Source organism: Equus quagga, chromosome 15 (genome assembly GCF_021613505.1).
Source record: "Equus quagga isolate Etosha38 chromosome 15, UCLA_HA_Equagga_1.0, whole genome shotgun sequence".
Taxonomy (NCBI): Eukaryota; Metazoa; Chordata; class Mammalia; order Perissodactyla; family Equidae; genus Equus; species Equus quagga.
In genome coordinates, this window is record NC_060281.1 from 49059588 (window position 1) to 49085597 (window position 26010).

The 26010-nt window shown below is 42.2% G+C and overlaps 1 protein-coding gene across 1 annotated transcript in view; it reads right to left on the reverse strand.

Moving 5' to 3' along the window:
- JARID2 (jumonji and AT-rich interaction domain containing 2) overlaps nucleotides 1-26010 on the reverse strand; it is a 254706-nt gene that overhangs the window by 195877 nt on the left and 32819 nt on the right. The gene's annotated exons all lie outside the window — the stretch shown is intronic.

The window sequence follows — 26010 nt, forward strand, 5'->3', positions numbered from 1 at the left end:
GCAGTTAGGTCAACCAGTTCCTATCTATCAGACAGGGAATGTTTCCACCAAGTCTAGTTGCAGACTTCCTGCTCTTCTCCAGATTTGCAAGTCAAAAACTAATACCACAGAGAAGAACACACAAGTTCTGAGAGTTCGTGCAAATTCAACAGTGGTAGGACTCAACACTGCACTCGCACACCCACCATTCTGCTGAAGCACCAATGACCTGCATGCTTCGGCCAGCAACGTGTATCATTTCAGTTTTGACAGCAGATTTCTCAGAAAAGCTGGCTCTCTTCAAAATGTGACGCCACCGATGAAGAGGTACAAGGCGAGATCTGTGAGAACTGTGTCCCAGTTCCTAGTGTTTGCACAGCGCCTCCTGGGCAGGAGCTGGCACACTTAGTGATGCCAAACCCAGGCCACCCCCACTGCTGCAGACAAGACACTTGCTCAACACACCACTTTCTTCACACAAGAGGAAAATGACAAGTTACCGTGTCCATCAACCAGGCACAGAGATCCAACGGCATGGGACTTGCTCATCAATTCAAACTACATGAGCAGAAATTATTAACCATTTTCCTGTTTACTTAAGGCTCCGTGTTTAGTGTCAGTGCGCTTCTCCCTGCCTACAAGACGCAAAAAAGTAGGAGACAACTGCCCAGTGATAAACTCTGATGTTCAGCACTGAATTCTTTTCCAAAACAACTGTTTCAAAACAATCAATAAAATAAAAAAAAACTCACGTACTTTGTAGAAATGGAGGCTGCAGCCTGACTTGAGGGAAAAACAAGAAACAGAGTCAGAACTCCAGCGTTTAGTCCCAGTTCTGATACTACAGAACGAGACTCGGGTCTGCTGATGGTTGCTTGGTTTTTTCCCCTCATCTGGAAGGGGGAGGGTACAATCTACCTGGATCATCTCTCCAGTTACTTGGCTTTTTCAGTCTACATCAAAGATAAAGGTTGCTATAATGCCCAGTCGAGAAACAGACCCTACACAGAATAATGGAAGAACAAGGGGAGGAAAGGAGAAGAGAAAAACAGAAAGAGAAAGAGAGAGGGAGAGAAAGAAAAACGACTATTCAGCCATAAAAGGAAGGCTCAAATGACTGGTACATGCAGCACAGGCGAATCTCAAAAACACAGTAAAGGAACCTAGACACGAGAGTGCTTCCATTTGTATGAAGTTTTACAATAGTCCTAGAAATCAGGTCAGTGTTGGCCTGCAACTGTGGGACAGGTGGGGAGGACTGACTGCAAAGGGTCATAAGGGAACTTCCTGAGGGGATGGAAGTGTTGTATATCTTGATGGGGTGGTAATACCCAAGTGTATGCAGTTATCAAAACTTATCAAACTGTACACCAGAAATGGTTGCACTTGTAAACTGTACTTCAATATATATGATTTTTTTAAAAATCTGAACTGATTTACAGTTGTTTCAAGAGGGGGGAGGGTATGAAGATAGAATGAGTTGTGAGAACTTACTAGGTTAAACCGATTGTTCTGGAAAGTGGCCACCCACATTAAATAAAAATCAATGCCAAAAGCCACACCTTTGGTGACACAGTTCAGGGACCTGGTCCAAATGTGGAAAATTCCCAAGTTTCATGCTGTTAAAAGTGACTTATTAAAGAAGTATTTACAATACAAACTCCCTTTCAGGGCTTGAGACACTTAAAGGAATAGCAGATTTTCATCATAAAAAAGACAAAAAAAGTAAAAGACAAAGAAAGCTAGCTAAGAAGTCACTTTTTTGCGAGTTGCATCAGCGCACCATTTGTGGTTTGTGTTAAGGGACTTGCTTCGGGGGTTGTGCAGAAAAGCAAATCCCAATATTGACCTATGGACAGAAAAGGCTTGCTCACAGCTTTTCATGCTTTTTCAAACCCTGAAATTTACTCTGAGGGAGGCTCACCACACTCCAGATTCGCACTAGGTGGTGGGAAGCAGGCAATCAGCACTCCCGGAGGAGTTACCAGATTCAGGGTGGGGCAGCATGAATCCCCTGCCCCAGTCTATCCTCCATATGGAATGGTCTCTGAGCCGAGCAGCTTGTTGTTACAGAAATATTACAGAAAACTATACCAGGGCAACACAAAAAAGTACTGTGGTAAAGAACCGTAGCACCAGTGAAACTGAAATCTTGGCATCCCAAAGGAGCTGAGTCCTCGCAGTCACGTCAAGAACTCTGTGAGGGTTCCCACAAGGGAACTGTGGACAGACAGCCCCAGGGAGACACAGAAAATCAGAACATTCCCTGAGCTGGAATCAGCAGCCCACAAACCAAAGTCAGCTCAGTTCCTGGTACTAAATGATTTACAAGTCATCCTGGCAGGAGTCACATCCAAGATCTATTTTAAGACAATAATCTTGGTCTAAATCTCAACTCCCAGAACTGGGCCACCTCCAAGCCAAAGGGTATTTTCAAGGTTGAAATCCCATCTCCTAAAGGGTATCAGTCAGAAGACCTAGGCCCATACCCTTTTGGCACCTTAGCTTCTGCACATAGGTGAGGGCATCTTCTTCTCTCCAGAACCACTCTGAAATGCAGAGGGAGATGAATGGGGCAGAGAAGGGTGACCGGCGGGGATGGGGGGGTGGGGGTGGGGGAGCGGAGTGTGTGCACTCAAAGAGAGTCAGCAGTCGCAGCATAGCTTGTGCCATCTTGAGAATCCCTACACCAGAATTCAGGGCCACCTTTGTCTGACTTACCCGGGTGGTATTCTGTTGTGTAAACCACTGGTTCCATTTTGGTTGAGGTAATGTGGAAGGGGGCGACTTATTAATGCTATCTACAAATAGCTATCTACAAATAGTAAGTTCAACAGACAGTGTTCTCCACTGTGATTTGTCATTGGAAGAATACTGATTTTCTTAATTTTATTCTGCAAAGTAGCCACGGCAGGAAGCATCCCTTTCACACCATTCTGCAGGATTATGATAAAAACTAATATTCAGGTATTTTTATAAATCACACACTTGTTTTGCTTCAACCAGTAGTAGGAGGCAAAGGCATTTAAGCAGCACTTCTACAAACTAAATTAGCTATCTAGTGTTCCTCTATTTCAACAGAGACACCAGCCCAGCAAGTCGGTCCGGGAAAACCTCCCTTGCCTCACTATGAGCCCACCGTCCACAGCTGGCTTAGCTGCCTCTCCTTAAGGAGATATGCTACATGGTCTTCCCACTGCTTCCCTGACTCTTCGGAAGAGAAAGAATTCTAGATATCATTTTTTCAAATTATGCTGTAATAAATGTTTCTTGGAGAAAATACAAATAAGCCTTATCTCCTGAGCATCCCTCCCTCTTTCCAAACTCCTGCATGCTACTCCTTGACTCTGGAACGCACTGCTCTCCACACTCGTCTTCACCTGGCTAACTCCTGCCCTCCAAGTCTCTACACTGTGAGGTCCAGAAAATCTTCTTTCATCCCTCCGTATGTATTGGTTTTCGTTCCAAAGGAAGCCCGCCACACCTGGACCCCTCATCTATGAAAGCACTTATCTCTCCCTCTACAACGACGGAACGGCCGTGCACCACCACTGAGCGCCTGGCATTCAGCACGTGCCCAGCATACGGCAGGAGATCAGTAAGTATTCCTCAGATAAACAAACAAACATAAAACAATTTACTTTGACCATTCAGAGATAAAACAGTGTTGATTTTGATATGTTTCCTTTTATGGTACTTTTCCTGAACAAATATACAATTTATTTAAATTTTACCCAAAAAAAATAAAAAACAGTAAGATTAAACTGCACATACTCTCACTTGCTTTTTTCACTTACTACATTATGTTATTAAATATCCTTGTACCATATCATTTTAATGACTGCATGGAACAGATGTTCCCTAATTTAACCAATCCCCTATTGGTTACAATTCTTCCCTGTTCTCACACAGAAAAATACACTTGATACACATCCCTGTGGCCAAATCTAAATAAATTCCTAGAAGCAGAGAGGTCGAGTCAAACGGTAGGCAAAATATGTTAGTTACAGTATATACCAGAAGCTTAAAACGGGTTATCATTTTGTAAGGATACTGGCAGGATCTCCACACCCAGAATAATGAGGCACCTGAAATCTTCATTTAAAAAATGGCTGAGGGAACACAGGGCTCTTCAGACCAGATGAACAGCCTGTTGGATGGAAGATAATGTTTAGTTACTTCTGAGGACAAAACTGGAACCAGCTGACAAGAGACGGAAAGAAGAACTCTGTTAAAGTCAAGAAGAGAACGGAATTTTCCCGAAGAGCTAGCCCACATGAACGTTGCAGTTGCGTCCAGTACGTGGGCTGGGGCAGGCAGGAATACTGACAGGGGAAAGATATTGGGCCAGCGTCACAGGAAGGTCAGTCAGTCAACCAAAAAGGTCACTTGTGTTCAACCACTACGATTTCAACCCTCCAGAGGGCTCCCCACTGCATTCTTCAAATGAAACTGGAGAAAAGCTATGACGAAACTTTCCTACCTTAGCCTAAGTACCATCAGAGCACAGGGCATATTTAAAGCACACAAACTGCTTATGAGAGAACCAATTTCACCAATAAGCAAAAGGTCATGGCAGCCCAAACAGTGGATTCAGCCACTGACTACAGCACAGTAACATATTTTACTGTGTAGGACTCCCATGTTTTCAAAATGAGAAGGGTCTGACTTAGCCTCATTGTAATATATGTAATAAGACTAAATGACGCTAATGATAACATCTGTTGTAATAGCCTAATCTCCCTGATTTTTAAAGAGGGAAGGTACTCAACAGATCAACTGTCACTATTTAAGGGGGTTATGGGGGATCGGGTTCTCTCTTCCTCAATTTTTACCGCACAAATGAAGTATGTTTCTAAAAGATACTTGAAAGTAAAGGAAGGAGGAAAACAACATTGTATTTCCACTTCTATGAAAGTCTAGTTTCTTTAGAAAAGCAGGGGGATTAACGAAATGACAAACAGTGGCAACATCAAGTGCCCAGTGGCTACAAACAAGGCTCGGGAATCAGACGGCCTGTGATTTGGCCCCTCTGGCTTCTAGTCTGCATATCTGACACAGGCTAATAGTACCACGCTGACACGGATGGAAGAAGGATTCAAAGAATTAACATATGTAAAACTTTCAGACTAGTGCCTGGCACACAGAATTGCCACATAACTATCAGACACTTATTTTCACCATGAGAGTCATTTCGACGTGTACTTAAGGAGGGATAAAGACCAGGACAACAGTGCAGGACTTTAAGTAATTGAGAAGAGCTGATGAAGAAGTTAATTTAAAAATACAAGCAGAGTCGACTTCAAATAGCCCACCTTCTAAAAGTTCATTTAACCACCAGCCATTGAAAAGTGAGAATCCATTTCATCGCAGAATGGACGTTTCAAATGGTGGTTGGGTGCCCAAACCAACACAAAGGAGTTAAAACTCACTAGGATAATAACGAACAAAGAGGGAGAAAAATCAAGGAAGATGACTAGAAGCTGTTAAGGGACATTATGGGGGTGGGGGAGAGCAGAATTCTCTGTGCTGATCCAGGAGACTGGAAAAATCCAAGGAAAAAGCACTGTCACCACCATGCTGTGGCATGAATATTAGAATAGAAACTCAGGTTTCAATGAGAAAAACCAAGTTTAGCAAGTGTTGTTTTAGCTGTCACTTGACTGGCTCCAGAGAAAATGAGTTTTAAGCTACACTGGCTGGGAGTCTGGATTTCTTGGACCTGATGAATTAAACACTATAATGAATTCTACAAATTAACTGAAACCAGGCTCTGCCATCATAGTAAATTTGGACAATGAATGTATTTCTCATGGCTAATAGTAATAAGCCTAAAATTAATCAAACAACTAAAGGGAAAAACAAGCTAACATACAGAAATATGCAAAATGTCCCCCCATAAACAAGTATTCTTGATTTACGATTTACGGAAGTACATCATCAGAAAAGGAAAAATATCCAGAGCAAATTCCAAAGCCTCAAATACTGTATATAATGAAATTCCAAAATGGAAGGCCAAATTTGCTGGTGGAAGAGATACCTGCCATTTTTAGGAGCCACAATCTCTTGCCCAAGCAGAGCTCCAAGAAATTTTAAAGTCTGAACGTAAATGTAAATGTTAATTGCAATCTAGTAAAAACAGAACAACAACAAAAACGATATTTAAACTTCCAAGTATAAGGATGAGGTCAGGAGAGAAGCTGGCTGTCCATCTTCCCCACCTTCCATTTGACCTCCCGTCCACTTGCCTCTCCTGCTTTGATTCCCACATTCCTTGTACACTGTTCTGCCTTGCTCTTGTGAAACGTCTTCTCAGACCTGTTTAAAAAGTCCAAACAATTCAAAACTAAACTATAGTGGTGAAGACAGCTGCTAGCGAGGAGCTGATTCTGCTTCTTGATGGAGGTCCTGGTGAAACAGGTGTGTTCATTATGATTTGTACACACTTCTACGTGTTACTTCAATAGAAAGTTTAAAGGTCTTTTAAAGTATCTGAGAATAAGTTTAAAGAAGACAGTATTCTTTTCTCTTTTCCTCAGAATTTGGACTAAACAGCATGACCCCTAAGGCAAACTACTACCAACCCACAACCACTATATCATTGCTAATGAGAAAGGAGGTGGCTGGGTGAGTGGAAAATCAGGACCAAGATTCTGTGGTTGTTGCTGCTGCTGGGGCTGACGTACTCAACTCCAAAGGACACTCGGGACACATCACACAACTCTGCCCCTCAAATATAATAACCTAACTGTGAAGCACTGAAAGCATCTGCCATCTGTGATCCCAAAGTATGAAAATCGTATTTACTTGCCAGCAGAAACCCAGGAAGAGTGTAAGCCTTGATTGAGAAACTGCTGGTGCAGCTTCAAAGAACCTGACATTTAGAAAGGAGACAGATTTGGTCCCACGAGTAGGCCTCTAGAAATGTAAACTGAATTCTTCATTGCATTTTAAAAATTGTAGCCAAAACCACAACAGTGAATGCTAGTAAATTCCTTCCTTAAAAAAGTTCAGAATAATGTATGCATATGTATGTGTATGTATAGAACAAATACCCTACAGACCTGAGATACCTTGTAAACATTCATACACTGTCCAAGTAATTCTCAAGACTTCATCTGAGCTGGTAAGTACATCTCTTACACACACAACAGTAGGTAGTGGAGGAGTACTCCAAAGAGACCAGAAAAACACACCAAGGCCAAGAACCCTTAAGACCCCTTAAACTCTGTTTATGCTCAGTCAATATGGACATCTGCTTCTTTCTATTACCCAACTGCGAGGTCATAGTCTACAGGGAAATAAGCTGCTTTACTCACACATCAGAACTCCACTGTAGCATGAATCTAAACTCATCCACAGATGGAAGAAAAGAAGAAGGGAAACATCACCAGAGAATGAAATCAATTTTAACTCTAAGCTGAACTAGAGTTGTAGGAAAAGATGATGGTGAAGAACAATGGAATTTAGCATGGTGAAAACTGTAAATCAACGACCAAAGGCATCTAGCTCTTTGGGAGCAGCTACAAATAGTGGGGCCTTTACCTCTCCTAGTTGGAGTGATATAATTAGCCAGTGTCAGGACTCTCCAGCATCCCTTGTCCCAGCTCAGCCCCTGGGGCTGCTGCCTGCAGGGGAGAGCCCAGATTTGAACTGCTCTCAGAATAGGAAATCCCCTTGCGTTACATCATATAAGGGGGGCGGTGTTCAAGACAACCAGCAAACAACAGCCAACTTTCAGTCTTCAGTGGACACTTTTAAAATCTTTCCTCACAGCTGCTATAACGATGCTAGCAATATGGCTAACATTTCAAAGACAGAAGGCCTTACAAAAAAGCCAGCGGCAACTTCCTCAGCACAGGCTCATTTTCCAGTTGGAAATTAAGAGGTAAGAAACCCTATCCAACAAAACCCCAGGGTTGTGCTTGCTCCCAGTGGGTGACCCCTCCCACCAAATGCCCAGAAGGGTAAACTTGATAGTGGTGACCCAAAAACAGCTTTCAGATGTTGCAGCACAACTGGTCATAAAAAGCCTTCAGCCGAGAGATGAGACCTAATACAAGGGATGAAACACATGGTGAAGGGTTTGTTAGGCCACTCTCTCCACCGCACCAGGCAGGGAGGATGCCCTCCACAAACCTGGAACTACTGGCTGCACCCTTGCCAGCACGTACCCTGGACACATATATTGACTCTGAGGAAAAAACTGAGACTGCTCAGCTCCTGACCATAATCTAAAAAAATAGACACTAAATGAATTGGCCAGGGCTGCTGTGTGCTCCCTGGATGAGAGTGGGATTCAGGGCAGAAATCCAGAGTAGCCTGTGGGCCTACAAGGAAACGTTCAATAAATATTTGTTGATTGATTTTTTTAAGAGATGATTAAAGGGTTAGAGGGAAAACGCCTCGGTACAAAGGTCAAAAGTACAGCATCAGTCATCTAGAAATGGGAATCCATGAAGGGCCATTTGATAGTGGTCTGGCTGTCCCCCACGAGCTGGCTTCTTCCCAGCGTCTGCAACATGATGGACTGGAACAGGCTGCCAGGGGCCTGGGAATTCTCCTGCTTTTGAGTCCCCTAAAACATGAATAAATTACCACCTCTCCAGGAGGTTACCAAAAGTGCAGGTTCATCTACCCAAACGATAGTGGGGAATCTAAACCACGTCCATTCTCTACCAACTCCACAAGGGAGGGAAAATGAATGGGGACAGAGAAGGGCGGGGACAAGTGAAGCTGGAAGCATGAGGGCAGAGATCCAGGGCAGGTGATGGCAGCTGGTTATCTGGGGGCATCACCACTACCACCTGCGTGGACTCCAGGAACCTTTACAAGCACCTGACACAGTTATTACCTCCTTTAATTACCTCCACAGCAACCCAGTCAGGAAGACACTATCATCATCTCAGTTGAGGAAACTGAGGCACAGAGAACATAAGCCACTCGCCCAAAGTCTCACAGCTTAAACTAACGGTAGTTAGGATTTGAACGCAGTGCTCATAACTATAAATTATGCACTGAGTTTAGTCCTGGGTTCAAGATTACCCGCTACTAAATCTACAGCCAGGATTCACCCCAGATGAACATAAAGAAGGCATCTAACACAATACAAATAGAGTAACCTGTGCACCGGAAATACCATTGTCCAAACAAAGTTGAAAACTTCTATTCCCTTCAACTACTGCTTTGTTCAACTAGCTTACTGTGTTTAATGGTGACTGGGTTTGGGGTTTTTCTTGGGGACAGGATGCTGAGACCAGTATTAAAAACACTACCATGATTTTAATCACAATCATTTAAATAACAACAAAAGGGGGCAACTCTTCTCACATTAGATTTTACTTGGGAAAAGAAGGCAACGAGCATTTTTTTTTTTTTTAAAGATTGACCCTGAGCTAACATCTGTTGCCAATCTTCCTTTTCTCTCCAAAGCCCCCCAACCAGTACATAGTTGTATATTCTACTTGTGAGTGCCTCTTGTTGTGGCATGTGGGACACCGCCTCAGCATGGCTCGATGAGCAGTTCCATGTCTGCACCCAGGATCTGAACCAGTGAGACACCGGGCCACTGAAGCAGAGTGTGCAAACTCAACCACTCAGCCACAGGGCTGGCCCTGGCAACGAGCATTTTAAACAGTGCTTTCAATAAATTAATGAAAGCAAACAAAACTGTTCAACTTGAGAAAATCGAGCCCTAAGGTAAAAAAGCATCCTAAAGAGAAAAGGCCAGCAGCAGCTGCCGCAAGTGGACTTGCAAGTAGGGAAACAGGCCACTGACACTGCCCACACCCACTGCTCAGGACCACTCAGGAGCTTGCTTGAAATGCATACTCTCAGGCCCTACCCAGGCATTTCAACAAGATCCCCAGGTGACTCTTATGCACACTTGAGAAGAGCTTCCCTATGGGATGTACGCCTTAAGACATGACCATACCTTCTACCAGAAAGCAAGTGGAGGCAGAGAGGTCAAGGAACCAACTGCTACAAGGCTGTCCAAATAAGCCCCAAATTTCTACAACTTACCTTCGTAGCTACAAACAAGCATTACTATTTTATTCTAACTCCTGCCATCAAGCGTGAACGAGAGGAAATTTACTGAAAATTCTTTATAGTTCATAACTGTCACCTATTTTGAAAATTAACCACCAGAAATCCTGTGATCACAATAAAGGAGGTTATCTGTTATTCTTTGCGTTAAAACTGTCCATCGTCGGGGGCCAGCCCCGTGGCGGAGTGGTTAAGTCTGTGCGCTCTGCTTCAGATCCTGGGCACAGACATGGCACTGCTCATCAGGCCATGCTGAGGTGGCATCCCACACGTCACAACTAGAAGGACCCACAACTAAAAATATACAACTATGTACTGGGGGGATTTGAGAAGAAAAAGGAAAAATAAAACCTTTAAAAAAATAAAAACTGTCCATCCTGGGCATTATGCAGGAAGCCCTATTTCAGATATTTAAGAAATTCCCAGTTACTAAAAGTGGACCACTATAAAAATCAATAAACCTAGCAAAAAAAAGAAAACATGGAAAAGAGTGAAGAAACCTAAGTACAGTGACCACACTAAATCAATATAAAGCATATACATAAACTATCCTGAATATCACCAAGGCAGAAAGAGAACTTACACCATTAGGTTTTTAGCTACTAAAGTTGCAGTGAACAGCTTTCTTCACCATTCTTTTTTTTTAAATATTCCTCCTTGAAAGGAGTCAGCGAGTTTGTTTTGTTTTGTTTTGTTTTGTTTTTTAAAGATCGGCACCTGCGCTAACATCTGTTGCCAATCTTCTTCTTTTTTTCCTCCCTGCTTTTTCTCCCCAAATCCCCCCAGTATATAGTTGCATATCCTAGTAGAGGGTCCCCCTAGTTGTGGCATGTGGGACAGCACCTCCACATGGCCTGATGAGTGGTGCCATGTCCACACCCAGGATCCGAACTGGCGAAACCCTGAGCCACCAAAGTGGAGCACGCAAACTTCACCACTCAGCCACAGGGCTGGCCCGTCTTCACCATTCTGAAAGTAATACATTCACAGTAACTGTAAAACGAAGGATTTGGACTTCATGAATCATTATTACTATTTTTCCCCGAGGAAAGACTAGCCCTGAGCTAACACCTGTTGCCAATCTTCCTCTCTATGAGGGTCACCACCAGAGCATGGCAAACGAGTGGTGTAGATCCTCACCCAGGATCTGAACCTGCAAACCCAGGCCACCAAAGTGGAGCACGCCGAACTCAACCAGCATGCCACAGGGCTGGCCCCATGAATCATTATCTTTCATGTAAAACATCAAAAGGTATCCCCTCCTATGTACAAGGAGTTATAAACTTTTTTTCCCTTCAAACACATACTTTTCCATAAGTGGCCAAAAAACACACCAACATACAATTTGCCAACATTGCCGATCTATGTTAAAATTTTTACTACACCAGAAAAATAAGGAGCTCTCCTTATTATGGCCTAAGTCACTAAAGCAGACATTTCCTTCCCAGGCTAATAATAAAATGTGTCCATCAACACACCCAGAGAGCAGCCTCATTTCCTGATCTGAATTTAATACTCAAGTATATCCATGTAATTTCCCCTTATGTTTCTTTTTTTTTTTTTTTTTGAGGAAGATTAGCCCTGAGCTAACATCTGGTGCCAATCCTTCTCTTTTTGCTGAGGAAGCCTGGCCCTGAGCTAACATCCATGCCCACCTTCCTCTACTTTATATGTGGGACACCTACCACAGCATGGCGTGCCAAGTGGTGCCATGTCTGCACCCGGCATCCGAACCAGCAAACCCCAGGCCGCTGAGAAGCAGAACTTAACCATTGTGCCACCGGGCCGGCCCGCCCCTTATGTTTCAAATATACAGGGCAGCTGTAGTTCTGCATTCATTCTTCCTATCAAACCATGGTGGGAAAGATAACAGAACCAAACCATTCTTAAGGACTTACAGGCTGTAGAGTTAATTCTATAAAAGAAACAAAATTTGGCCAACATTCCCTTTCAGTTATACTCTCAAGATGGGAAATGGATTGCAGTTATCCATTAGTGTAATCTAGCCTCCATAGTCAATAAATAAATGTCACTTCCAGTCACTCAGATGAACCCTGGGTGAGAGGGCTAGGAAGAAATAAAGATATAAATGAGATTCTGTAAACATCTACGGAACATACTGTTGACTGATTTCAAGCCAAAATTGTCTAGAACTCGTGACAGAAACTGAAATGCCCATGATTAATATGGTCTCACTTTTAAATGTAAAGTTATGCTAACACTCTCATCACTCTGAAAAAAGAGAAAAAAATTTCTATGTGAAAAAGGGCTCACGTGCCAATTTGCTAGCACAAGTCACACCCTATCATTTTGTACCTTTCCTCTTTATGTGGCCCTGCTGTTCCTTTGGAATTTTTTAAGACCTGAGATTTGAGTAATTATAGCCATTTCAGAAATAGTTACTGAAAACCTAGTTACCTATCACTGCTTTAAATGTTTGCCTCTGAGACTTCAGTTTGTAGAGACTATTTAGGGAACCTCACCTTTGTTCTTTTATACCCAGAATCTTCTCACCCTAAAATATTCTGCTTCCTGGATACCAAAACTCACTTGCTGAAAAGTTACCTACTGACTGACAAATGATAATTCTATCCCTCACAGAGTCTGGGTAATCCTAACCCTTCTTTAAAAACTATTTCAAATTAAGAATGCAAGTCTTGGGGGGCTGGCCTGGTGGCTTAGTGGTTAAGTTCACGTGCTCCCCTGTCAGCGGCCTGGGGTTTGCGGGTTCGATCCTGGCACGGACCTGCACACCGCTCATCAAGCCATGCTGTGGCAGCATCTCACATACCAAATAGAGGAAGACTGGTACGGATGTTAGCTCAGTGACGATCTTCCTCACCAAGAAAAAAAAAGGAATGCAAGCTTTGGGAAACACCAGAGGATTGCCTGCTCCCTTTCTACACCCCTCTTATACATACACACACACACACACACACACACACGAACACAAGCAGCAGCAGTGACAACATGGGGGCACTTGTTCTTCGCAAACAGGCTCCACCATCCAGTAATTGGCTCATAAATTTCAATCATAACTTGAAACAGAAAGGGCTCAAAATGAGGGATCTGTAATTTTAAATGTTGTCATTATTCTCCTGGCTGCAAGCAGTTAAAGAAGGCCTTGCGAGCTTATGAATTACGGGCACAGTTTATTACTCTGAATGAGCTCAGAACAAGCACGGTATCTCAGGAAGCTGGTGATGAGAGGGGAAGGAGGTCGTTTGCAAGCCCAGATGCTTCCATGGAATGAAGCTTAAATGTCACTTATCCAATCATAGTGGAACTATCCTTTCTGCTCCCGGCCCTCCTCCTTCCTTCATTGCCCACAGCATACACTTAAGGTGGAGAAATTTTACACACCTATTATGCATCTTCCCCTAAAACATATTTCACTCAGGCCTTGATAATTTATTAGTCTTTAAGTAGAGGTTTTTAAATGCTTATAAGAATAAAAGTAAAGCAGTCAGAGAATTAGGAATAACACACATCTAACCTTCACTGCTGAAAAGTTTTCTAACGGGTTTCAGTCTGCATCTAACAGTTACATACCATCCCCAGCCCAAACAGAGGGTTAAATGAACACACTCTGGAATCAGTGATTTATTCCTGCAAATACTAGACCAGTTAGAAATCATATTTCAGGCATAACTGGAATTCTGTGAATGGAGACATCAAGAATCACAGGTTTGGGGGGGGGCACATTTTAGGCAGTCTAAAACTTATTCAGAAGCCCACATGTATAGGGCCTGAGATCCTAGCAGTAGCCAGACAGAACTCCAGTTCTCTTAAGGAACAGCAGGAGACTAAGTGATTATCCTCAAGACGTGCATGTCAGACCAACAGAAAAAATGATTCAATACTAAATATCTCATCCACCCACGCCCACACCCACCCCTTACAAGTGAGGAAACAGGCAGAGGTTGCCTCAGTAACTTCCGGCCAAATGAGGATTGCTCTGGAAACTGCAGCAGGGCCATGTGTGTGGCCCCCAAGCTACGAGGCAGTGGAAAAAAAGGGAACCAAGGTGAAGACCACAGGTCTGGGCAGAGGTAGGTTGACTTGCTCTTATTTCCCCTTACAGGCCTAAGTGAGCAGGAAACCAGTACTTCCGACTACAGGCCAACCTAACTCTGAATTCCAGCTCTACCCCTTCTCCAAACTTCAAATTACTTACTATAGAAAAGGGGATAATATCAATTTCTGAGAGCTGATGGGTGGGCTTAATGAGAAAAAAGCACAAGCGCAGATGGAGGACTCAACAAATGTCTCGGTTCCCTCTAAAACTGGCCCCCCACCCCTTCTCAAACAAAGTCTTTCATCAGATGCACACCTTCTTCCTCATGACCCAACTCAGAGATCCCTGCCATTTCTTCCCCACGGCAAACACTCCTGTACCTCTGTTGTAGAGAAACCTGAAATTTGACCCTACTGACGCCTTCATTTTACAAATTAGTTGTTGGTAGCAGAGGCATGATTAGAACATAGTCAATGCTCTTTACACTCTTTCCCATAGGGGTTCCAGAGAACCCTAGGTCCATGGATATAATTCAAGATCGGAGTTCAGCGATAAATTAAGTTTAAGAAATGTCAGGTTTAAACAGGTTTCTTTCCTTTAGGTTTGTTCACGGGCACTGTGACACCACGAGAAAGCCCTAGTACGACAAAATTACACTGAAGCTTCCTCCCCTTGGCCTCCAAAAGTATAATATATTTCTCAGAACATACCTGGGATACACCACACTACCTCGTCTCATTCAATTTTGTTGGTGGTTTGATTCGGGACTCTATTTGGGGGGAGGGTGTTTTTCTAAGTAATACATGAATGAGTGTGCACTGTAAAAAGTAAACTATATTGAGTATATAGGGTAAAAATGAGTTTGTTTTCTACAGCTCAGAGAAACTGAAAAAGTCAATTATCCTAAGCCTTTGAGGTTTCAATTGTACAAATAAAGTTATTAACAAGACATAACTAGAGAAACTCATGGAATTTTAAGTTCTCATTATGGTAGTGAACTCTTAGGACCCTTAATTGACTGCATTACAAATTGTCAAAGAAAAAATAGTAGTCACTTTTTAAGAAAATACTTTATTTTATCTTTACTACCCATAAAGATACTAGGAAAACAGAGGAAAGTCCTGAGAAGCTATCTAATAAAGCAAATTAACAAACTGAAAAAACGACTTGAGCTACAATTTAAATGGAGTTTTGATAACATTGTGATTACCTCATTTTCTGTTGCCATATAAGAAAAAGTTGAATGAACTCCTCAAAATGTCTAGGTTACTAAGTTTCTGCAAAAGACTTCCTGAGGAGAGTCTTTAAGGAAAAAGTATTACATTGTAAATGAGATTTAACTGTCTTGGATCTATCTGAATTACTGTAAAAGAGCAGTAACAATATTCCATATATTTCCCCAGTGTTTTTCTACTTTCTGAATTTTCTGTACTACATATATGCCCCTTTCAAATGGAAAAACTAACACATTGCATTTATCGAGTAAATACAAGGTTCACTAAATAATCGAATACTTGCTTTCTTCCAAGTCTCCTGCCAATTCTGACAAATCAGTAGGGAGGGCTACCAGGAGTGCTGTGTGGAAAAGATTCCGAAAAGGAATCAAAGAGAGCTGGCACCTGTCACAGCCGTTGTCCAGAGGAAAGGAAAAGGATGAAGAGCACTTACCAACCCTGGGGGGTAGGAACCAAACATCCCTAACCAGACCTGTGTGTATTTTGGGAAGGATACCTGGGAAAGGATGTGACTTATAAAAGCATAAGCAGATAAATAGTAGATGGGTGACAGCTGAAAAGAAATACATAAAAACATCAAGTTGAAAGAACACCTATGAAGATACCTTAGCTTAACTTAGTTTAGAAATTCTGAGACTCGCTACAGTTACCCAAACTGGGTGGACACTTCAAGGATGAAGATGGTCAGAGGATAGAAGCAGGAAGCCACGATATGACAAAACCACCCCTGAGGCGCTCTAAGTGCTGCAGCGTAAACCAAAATGGAAAACGAAATTTGAAAAAAAAGACTTTTACAACAGCATCAAAAACCCTAAAACGGTGAAGGTACATAAGGGGCTGAGAAGGTACAAGGTGAGCCTGACACCAAACTGTGTCACAGGAAGTGCTCAAGGAATAATGAGGACAAGTTACAGGGACACAGGAGGCAGCTTAAAGGGCTTCACAGCATTAATTTCCTCATTGATAACTGTCCTATGGTTTTATAAGAACATTCTTATTTCTAGGAAATACACACTGGAGTATTTGAGGACAAAGGGGTATTATGTCTGCAACTTACTCTCAAATGGTTCAGAATTAACTGTGTGGTGGGGGAGGGACAGAGAGGGAGAGGAGAGAGAACACAAATACAATAAAATGTATAAAGGAAATTCTTTATACTACTTTTGCAACTTTTCATTTAAAAATAAATTTTAAAACATACCACAAATGAAGGGGGAAAAGCATGAAGGAGGAAAAACAGGCACTGGGAGATCTGAGAGATGTGAGAGGCCATCGGAGTCTCACCGCTTGAGACAGATGTGCTGCTGCTGTCTTCTCTAGCAAAATCTACAAGCTCAAATATTCCAAAAATGATACCACTAGCACGTACACTGCAAATGCCCAACTGCAGTAACTTATGCCAAGAATAATTTAAAAACAGCAGTTACTTCCAACTAACAGAAATGTTACTGACAAAGCCACTTACAAAAATGTTACTGACAAAAGCATCTCTTTTTGTAAGTATTTTTAAGAGACAAAGGAAATTTCTCTTTCTGGACTGAAAATAAGCAAGATCAGAAAATGAAGGAAATTGAAAAAGACACCTTTCTAAATGAAGTTCTAGCCTCACAAGAGGGAAGAAAACCACAGGCCTGGCAGAAATAGTCCCTCTTTTGTATGTTTATGTGAGACATAAAATGTTTTTTTCCTTTTTTTTTTTTGAGGAAGATTAGCCCTGAGCTAACTACTGCCAATCCTCCTCCTTTTGCTGAGGAAGATCGACCCTGAGCCAACATCCATGCCCATCTTCCTCTACTTTATACTTGGGATGCCTACCACGGCATGGCTTTTGCCAAGCGGCGCCATGTCCGCACCCAGGATCTGAAGCGGCAAACCCCAGGCCCCCGAGAAGCGGAAGATGTGAACCTAACCGCTGCGCAACCGGGCCAGCCCCAAAATGTTTTTAAAACATAAAACCCTAAACAGCTAGACAGTTATTCAGTAATGAAATAATACATTTCTTAAACTATTCTTCATCATATAGCAATCTCCTCACAACAAAGACTTCCAGCCATACCAATGTTATGTTCATTACACCACGAAGCAAGTACACCAACCAGCATTCAACTACACAAGCTAAGATTAGTAAACTGCATGACTCTGGTATCCTACAGTCAATGAGTTTAGTTACTTAGATCACACAATCTTCAGTTAAGGGCCAGAGTAAAAGAGCTATTCAATTAAAAACAATTTTTTTCAATTAAAATAGCCCTTAAATGCTAACTGCTTCACACTTCTTGAAATCTTACTACTTGCATTAACTTCATTAACATTAGAAATGACATGTCTCGTCACACCAGTAGAATGCATAATGCAGTAAGATGGTTCTATACCAGGGAGAATTTACAGAAGACCAGGGTGGGCAAGTTCTAGTTACCTGTTAAGGTGCTTTTAAGTTTTCCAAATCCTTGAAGCGATTTATAGGTTTCCTCTTTCAAGAAATTATATTGGTGATCCACCAAAAAGATGGGGCCGGCCCCGTGGTTAAGTTCACGTGCTCTGCTTCGGCAGCCCAGGGTTTCGCCGGTTCGAATCCTGGGCACAGACATGGCACCACTCATCAAGCCACACTGAGGCGGCGTCCCACATGCCACAACTAGAAGGACCCACAATTAAAAATACACAACTACGTACGGGGGTGGGGGGAGGAAGGGGACTTTGGGAAGAAAAAAGAAAAATAAAATCTTAAAAAAAAAAAAAAAAAAAAAGGTCCTCTGAGTTCATTCCATTCTCTCCTGAAACAATTTCTGCTCCAGGATCCTCCCTCCGTCCCAAGCTCCGAGATGATGAAGTCCTTCCCCTGCGTCTCTTTTCTATTAGGAAAGTTCAGGTTGAGGGGCCCTAACACTGAAGCTACACCCCTCCATCAGAGTTAGGATGTTTACCACCCCATACTACGTCCCTTAGTTCACCACCACCCCAAAGTCCACCATTGATTCTTGATTACGGACAGGAACAAGTCATACCTCTCCAGCCTCATCTCCCTCCATGCCCTGCGTTGACCTCTCCACTCCAGCAAATGTCCACACTAACACACACAAGCGTGCACACAAGCACACACACAAGTGTACAGGCTGCTCCAGGTCCTTGTGCTTTCACTCCTCCTCTCCCCTGGGCCTGCAAGGTTCTTTCTGACTCTGCTTTCTCTAATCATTCAAGCCACAGCCTTTTACCTAACTTCTTCTCATCCTTTCTAAGATATTGCCTTCCTCCAGGAAGCTCTCTCTAACCAACCCACCTCACTCCTACACGGGTTAGATGCCTCCTGGAAGCTTACATGATGGCCTGTGCATGTTCCTCAGTTCACTGTCATTCTAATCATCAGTTTGTGTACCTGTCTCCCAGGCTGAACAGTGAGATCCTTAAGATAAGGGACAATCTTACTAGAAAATACTAAAAAACAAGTGATGTTTACTAAACAAATAAAAGAATATTGAATAAGGCCTTATCACAAATATTTACAATGTCCATTCAAAAGTAAAGCCACTAATCCTTTTGTGTACAAAATATCTGTCCCTTTAAATATTCTAAAATACGTTTTTAGTAGAAAGTTTAACAGGTGTCACAATTTAGGTAAGAAAAGGAAAAAGGATGATTATCCTTGAAATGTGGTTAAATTCCCTTAACACTGTGAATTCATAGTATCTTAACAAGGTTTGGCATTTCTACAAATCAGCTCAAGATCTGTAGGGAAAAAAATGCAAGCAGACCTAAATCCAAACACAAATCATCAATGACAAAGGTTAATGACACTGTAGCACACTCCAGTCCAGGGACCTCCTAGCAAAGTAGGACAAGTGCAAGGGCATCAATAGGCACCAGGCCCTGGAAGGGAAAGCCAGCTAGTCTCTGTGAGGGCGTTCAACAATTTCAAAGTCTTGTGCATTTGGAGGTAGACGTAAGAAATTAAGCCTATACAGCTAGCTGCCTAACTTTCTTTCAACTGGTCAGTTTCTTAGATTCTTTTACAGATACACAGCTTTCAAAAGAAACTGTTTTCAAACCTTGAAGGGAAATGACAGTCCTGAGTGGATCCACCAGAAAACCTTTCGTACTTGCCACTACACAAGAAAATCTTTCTAAAATGGTGTCTTGCCTTAAATTAAGAAGATATCGCAATTTAAAACTTCCAGGTGACTCTGGACTTCATAATTTTAATATTTAAATATTCCAGTGGGCTCTGGGGAACTGTGGTAAAACAAGCACTCTGAGCCTTGCTGGGGAGCACAAGTATTACACTTCTGGTGAATCATTTGGCAAAATGTTACAACAACAGGCCTTAAGATGTCCACTTTCATTCACCCAGGGATTCCGTCTCTGGTAATCTATCCTAAAGCAAACAATAAAAAGTTTAATACATAAATGTGGCCATACTCGTGTAGCACTGTCAAAATTCAAAACAATTTAAAATCTTTAAATACAGCAAAATGGTTTTAAAAAAAACCCAAAACTTGTGATTGTACATTCACTGAATAGATATGTGCCCAATGAAACTGTTACCATGGAAAAAATAAAGAACAAATACAAAACGAAACCTCATCCCACAGGACGGGCGAAGACAAGAAAGACCTAGGATTCACTCATTATGAAAACCTAAAGTGAGAGGGTTGTTTCAGAAAAGGAAGAGAAGGCAATGAGGTGGGGTAAAAAACTGTTATTATGGAAAACATGTAATAACACGAGAAAATACTTATGATAATATCTAGTGGAAAAAACACAGAAACAAAATTGTATATACAGTAGGATTACAAAAACATTTGCATGGAGGGGAAGAACAGCTGTAAAAAGAGAAACCAGTAAAAGGTTTACGACAGTTGTGTGGGGTAGCGGAGCTAGGGATAACTGCTTTTCTGCCTTTCTGTGGTTTCTGTGTTATTACTTGAGGAAAAAGACATTATTTTAAAATGTCTGTGTGTACTGTGCAAGAAGGTGGTCCTGGCACTGGGATGGGAGTCAAGCTGCCCGGTCAATACATTGCTCCACATCACGACGACCTGGGCTGTCACGGGCTCTCTGCTACATCCATTCATTTGAGGGTCAGCAATCCCTCAATCTTTAGTCCAAGAAATTCCCCTTCTTGACTTAACTGTTACTTTGAGTCTGATACAGGCTGAGAAACCAGACCACTTAAGTCCCTCAGAACTGTAGGTGAAAACAACAGATTTGCCTCTAACAGCTCCTTCGAGTCACTCAATACAAAGGTATACCACGTGTGAAAAGTGAGGTTTTTCTGGTAGTAGAGTCAAAACTTCAAGAAGATGAATAAAGGAGCATTTCCAACCTAAGACAAGAAGACACTTTAACCAAGATGTTACTCCATAGCTGTACAAGTTCAATCTGATGTGAATTTTTTAAACATTTTTAAACCCATTTGAAAACCAACTTTTCTTCACATGAGCTTGACTCTGGCCAGATACTAACACTCCTAACCATTTAAAGAAAGCAGTAAGACTGGCAATACTAAAGTAGACAAGGACAGGGAGCATCTAGAATGCTCAGGATTTCAAGATGGTGCAAGTGCTTGGGAGAGCTGTGTGGCAGTTTCTTATAAAGTTAAACATGTACTTATTTTATGACCCAATGACACACCTAATGATTTACCCATGAGAAATGAAAATGTTTGACTACACATAGCCTTGAACTCAAATGTTCATAGCAACTAACAGCCAAAAACTGGAAACAACCCAAAGTCCATCAACCAGCAAGTAGAACTCAAACTGCAGTGTAACCGTACAATGGAATATTATTCAGCAATAAAAAGGACTGAACTACTGATAATGCAACAATACGAATGAAGCTCAAAAGATCATGCTGTTAAGAACAAGCAATATCTGTCTTTAGGGACAGAAATCAAAACAGCAGCTGGGAGAAGATACGAGTAACTAAAAAGGAAACACTTTCAGAGCTATAAAAACATTTTAACTGAGTAGTAGTTACATAGGGGTAAGAGGATTGTCAAAATTCAAAGAACTGGGGCCAGCCCAGCGGCGGAGCAGTTAAGTTTGCACGTTCCGCTTCAGCGGCCCGGGATTCGCCAGTTGGGATGTCAGGTGCAGACATGGCACTGCTTGGCAAAAGCTACGCTGTGGTAGGCGTCCCACATATAAAGTAGAGGAAGATGGGCAAAGATGTTAGCTCAGGGCCAGTCTTCCTCAGCAAAAAGAGGAGGGGGGCCGGCCCAGTGGTGCAGAGGTTAAGTTCGCACATTCCGCTTCTCAGTGGCCTGGGGTTCACAGGTGCAGACATGGCGCCACTTGGCAAAAGCCATGCTGTGGTAGGCATCCCACATATAAAATACCAGGAAGATGGGCATGGATGTTAGCTCAGGGCCAGTCTTCCTCAGCAATAAGAGGAAGATTGGCACTAGTTAGTTCAGGGCTAATCTTCCTCAAAAAAAAAAAAGAAAATAGGAGGATTGGCAGCAGATGTTAGCGCAGGGCTAATCTTCTTTAAAAAAAAAAAAAACCTCAAAGAACTATACTTAAAATGAGTGTCTGTATGTAAATTATATACCAACATGTTTGTTAATTTGACTATCAGCAAAACTAATCATTTTTATTAAATAAAATAAAAATTAAGATTATAAAATTGATAATCTTCTCCCTCCCTCTTTCAATTATATGTGGTTTATCTATTTTTTTACCACAACTAACGCAATAGAGTTTCTTGCCTCAATTAAATCATGCTGTTAAAACATGTAAGAGTAGAAAAATTGGCTTTATAGCAAATTAACAGCCTTTCTTTTCAGACCTTTCTCCTCTACAGAAGCACACAGGTATGAGTGGTCTAAAAACGCGATGCATTAATCACTACTTTTTATTCTTCTTGTTCACCTTAATCCTTCCCTTAGATGGACCCTTCTGCTGGAGGAAATTACCATCACTTCTTACAGGCCCAGTTCAAGTGCCACCTCATCAAGGTGAATGTTAACTGGGATTCACCAACCCTAGCCAGGATCATTTATCTGTCTGTGCAACCAAGTGTTCCCCAACAGAACTGTCCCAGATGGTGACAGTCTCCCTCTGGCCTCTCTCTTCCCTCCAAGGCTTGGATAATCTCCCCTGCTTCATGTCCCAGTCCCTCAGCCTGAGCCCCACTATCAACTCGTACAGGCTCCACTGCACCATACTAAGAAAAGCTAACCTCAGGATGAAATCACTAGCTTGGGTCCCAGGGCAATTAGCATCCAAAAGGCTCCAAGGGCCTTCTCCTCCCCTACACAACAGCCGTTTTAGCGTCCATTCTTACTGTCTTTCCCACTGCAGAGGGCAAAATCCAAATCTGATTCACCTTTATAACCCAAGAGGGCCTACTTAACGCCCTCTGTAAATTCTCAAACTATAGAGGAGAGGAAAAAGCTTAGATAGAAGCTAGTAGGAAACCTCGTTTTTGCAACTGAGCAAACTATGGCCCAAGTTAAGTTACACATGCATACATTTAATAGGCACTGCACACCACTACAGCCAGGCGCTGCAAGTCACTGCCACCTTTACCGACGTGTGGATCTTACATTTCACTGGAAGGGATTCAGACAGACAAGCATAGCATCTGCATTCTTTCCTGGCTATGTTCTTGTTCATCTCTCACCATACCCACTAACACGCCTGACGCACGGCCCTGGGTGTCACTGCCTGGGATTTTCACACCTCCTGGGCTTTTCTCACGTGGTTTGTTCCCTCTGCTTAAGGTGCTACCTACATCATCTAAGATACAAATATTTAACGAGTGCCTCTGACATTGTGCTAGGCACTGGGGGATCAGCAGACAGTCACTGCACCCTCAAAGCTCACAAAGGCACAGAGCTCCCATACGGGAAGCAGGCATCACACAATGTCATAAATGTCCATGCTTCAAAGTGTTGCAAATTAGAGGGTGCTGCTAAGCTATGTGTAACATGGGCTCCTAACCTAGAAGGCCGCCCTGAGGAAAGGACTTTCAACCTGAGGCCAAGGAAGACTCTGCCATGAGAACAGTGGGATGAAGAGGGCTGCAAAGGGAACAAGTGCAGGAGAAAGGGAGAGAGTCCAGGCGGTTCAAGGAGAAGATTCACGGAGGTTCTTAAGTCTCTGAACTTGGCTAAGGAAACAGATACATGTTCATTTTTATTAACCTCTTACCGAAATTCAGCATTTCCTTAAATTATGAATGTAGGCAATAAACCAGAGATAGAAGTACCTGTGAGTATGACATCAAAAAAATCATAAATCTTCTTATACCACATTACCATGGATGCAGATAGCATGAAATACTGTTTTCTATCACTGACTTGATATTATAATAATTAGACCCACCATTAGGGCTTGTTATTTAATAAGGCATTCAGAAGCACATTTTACCACATCACAAATTTGTTTTTTAATATTCTTATACATTTCAGTGTAGTAGAGCTGTGTGCTGCTTAACAATGGGGACACCTGACTAGTGTGCCAGGCGATTTCCCCATTGTGCGAACACCAGAGTGTACATACACAAACCAGAAGGTATAGCCTACTACACACTCAGGCTACACGGTGCTAATCTTATGAGACCACCGTCGTCTGTGTGGTCCATCAGTGAACAAAACGTCGTTACGCGGCTCAAGGCTGTAATGGAGTTCCCTTTGTAATCCTGTGTATTTTACTTTAAGCATCTGGAAACATTTTAAGAAAGCAGTGAACAGATTTCACCAGATTGCAAAAGGTTAAAAGTACCTTTGGTATAAGGAAAAGGACATGTGGTTGAAGCAGAGAGTAAGAATGGCTCAAATTTTTTTTTGGAGGGGGTTAGAGGGAGGCATAGTGCTGAATTCACAGTAAGAGCAATGGAGACCCTTGGAGAGTTTTGAGGTGGTGATATGATTACTTTCACTGCTGTGTGCAAAAGAGGTGAAGAACCAAAGGGGCAGGCAGCAAAGCTAAGGTAGGTATAGGGAAATGAGCTAGGAGGCTAATGCTTCCCAGTGGGGGTTTCTGGTGGGCTGTACTAGGCAAGGCAGCACTTTTAGAAAACAGAATAATTTTCAGGGCCACTAGGCCCTGTTGCCTAGTGGTTAAGTTCAGTGCACTCCACTTTGGTGGCCTGGGTTCAGTTCCCAGGAGCAGACCTACACCACCTGTCAGTGGCCATGCTGTGGTGGCAACCCACGTACAATAGAGAGGAAGACTGGCACAGATGGTAGCTCAGGGTGAATTATCTTCCTCTGCAAAGAAAAAAAGAAGAAAGAAAGAGTAACTTCAATAGAAACAGTGAACTAAATGGAAAAACTCCAAACTTAGTACAACTGATATATAAAGAATATTCCTAGTTATACTTCGGAAGTTGCAGATTGCTGTGTTAACCAGCGTAAATCTACTGTTCTTTCATCAAGTGGGTTTTAATACGTAAGTCTGATACATAATGCCTGTTTTATGCCAGCAAAAATTCCTTTATAAGAGATTCCAAAGGCTTTCCAAGTTGTTTTACTGCATTATGAATTTAATGGAGACAAAAGGTTAGAAGCACAAGATCTTGCCTTCTTTTCTAAAATTCAGTTATCGTATAACCTCACTTATTAGGGAATATGCTAGGAAAGTAGAAAATCAACAGAAGATCTCTGAGGAATCAACAGCAATGTTAAAGTTCATGCACAAAAACAAGGACACTTACCACAGAGGCATGGTCTCATAATCAGGAACTTTTTGGTTTTATTTCACAAAGTAACAGCCTAGTTAACTGCTTTCCCATATTTTAATTAATTACGTGATGAGAATATACTTAAAGACACATTCACAGTAACAAGAGTAAGTAGCAAGTGTCAAAAGAAAAAAAAAAAATTCAGGGGGCTGGCCCAGTGGCGCAGCAGTTAAGTTCGCACGTTCCACTTCGGCAGCCCAGGGTTCACCAGTTTGGATCCCGGATGTGGACATGGCACCACTTGGCAAGCCATGCTGTGGCAGGCGTCCCACACAGAAAGTAGAGGAAGATGGGCACGGATGTTAGCTCAGGGCTAATCTTCCTCAAAAAAAACAAGAAGAAGAAGAAAAGATTGAGTTAAGGAAAAATATACAAGTCCAAAGCAGCTTTTCTAAAAAGCTTTCAAAGCAGTTCTATCCTTTAAAAGAAATCTCATGGATAGTAAATATGTACAAGAGATGAAGACAAGCTGCACTGGCTGCAATCTAAGCAAGGGACTCAGAGCCAGTCCTCAAAGTGACTCTGATCATTGCAAATTTGGCCGCAACAGAGAGCTATTTTAAAGGCAGACTCCTAGTTTCATCTGCTAGTTTTATCTGTTTTCTACCTTGCATGCATATTACACAATGGTACAGTGGGTATTACCCCGTTATCTCATCCTTGGTTTTGTCCTTTATTTTTAAGGCTATAAAATTCATAAACAGAACTTATGTAGATTTTTATGTACTTAAATGGATTTAGAATCCATAAACTCAGGGCTGGCCCAGTGGCATAGTGGTTAAGTTCACACGCTCCGCTTCAGCAGCCCAGGGTTCGCAGGTTCAGATCCTGGGTGCAGACCAACACATGCTGTTGTGACATCCCACAAACAAAACAGAGGAAAACGGGCACTGACATCACCTCAGGGACAACCTTCCTCAAGCAAAAAGAGGAAGACCGGCAACAGATGTTAGCTCAGGGCCAATCTTTTTCACCAAAGAAAAAAAGAATCCAGAAACTCAGACGTAGGCCAGAGCTGTTTTCTTATACATCCAATGGGAA